The 460-nt window shown below is 63.9% G+C and overlaps 1 protein-coding gene across 1 annotated transcript in view; it reads right to left on the reverse strand.

The window, feature by feature from the left end:
- The window catches only part of CACNA2D2 (calcium channel, voltage-dependent, alpha 2/delta subunit 2), a 207,819-nt gene that overhangs the window by 19,717 nt on the left and 187,642 nt on the right, over positions 1-460 (reverse strand). The window lies entirely within an intron of this gene.

Here is a 460-nt window from a genome sequence, read left to right on the forward strand (position 1 = left end):
CAGGGCAGGTTTCCCTTATCCGGGCTCACCTTGCCAAGGCAGACCTCTGGGTTGGGGGGCAGCCCCTGTGCCACGATGCCAGCCCTGCCCCGAGGAACTGCCCCGCCTGGGGACGCCCCCATCACCTGCCCACCATGGCACCTCGTGTGCATCCAATAAAGAAAAGGGGCAGAAAAGGGGCAGGGGGACGGGGTGTGGGGCAGACACGCCTGGCTCTGCTGGGGCTGGCCCTGCCTGCGCTTGCACCCTGCCCACGCTCGCTCCCTGCCCGTACTCGGCTCTGCTCTGCGCTGATTAACGCCTAATGTTTCATAATTAGTCACTCAAAAGACAGCAGGCCCATGGGGAGCTGCAGAAGATGAATTACTTATTTCAATAGCGCAAGGCCTGGCCGAGGGCTCAGCTCGGCTCCCCGGCTTGCTGCCAGCCTTTGGGCTCACCGCAGCGGGGCTCGGGCTGC

The sequence above is a fragment of the Pygoscelis adeliae genome, unplaced genomic scaffold (assembly GCF_000699105.1).
Source record: "Pygoscelis adeliae isolate BGI_AS28 unplaced genomic scaffold, ASM69910v1 Scaffold94, whole genome shotgun sequence".
NCBI lineage: Eukaryota > Metazoa > Chordata > Aves > Sphenisciformes > Spheniscidae > Pygoscelis > Pygoscelis adeliae.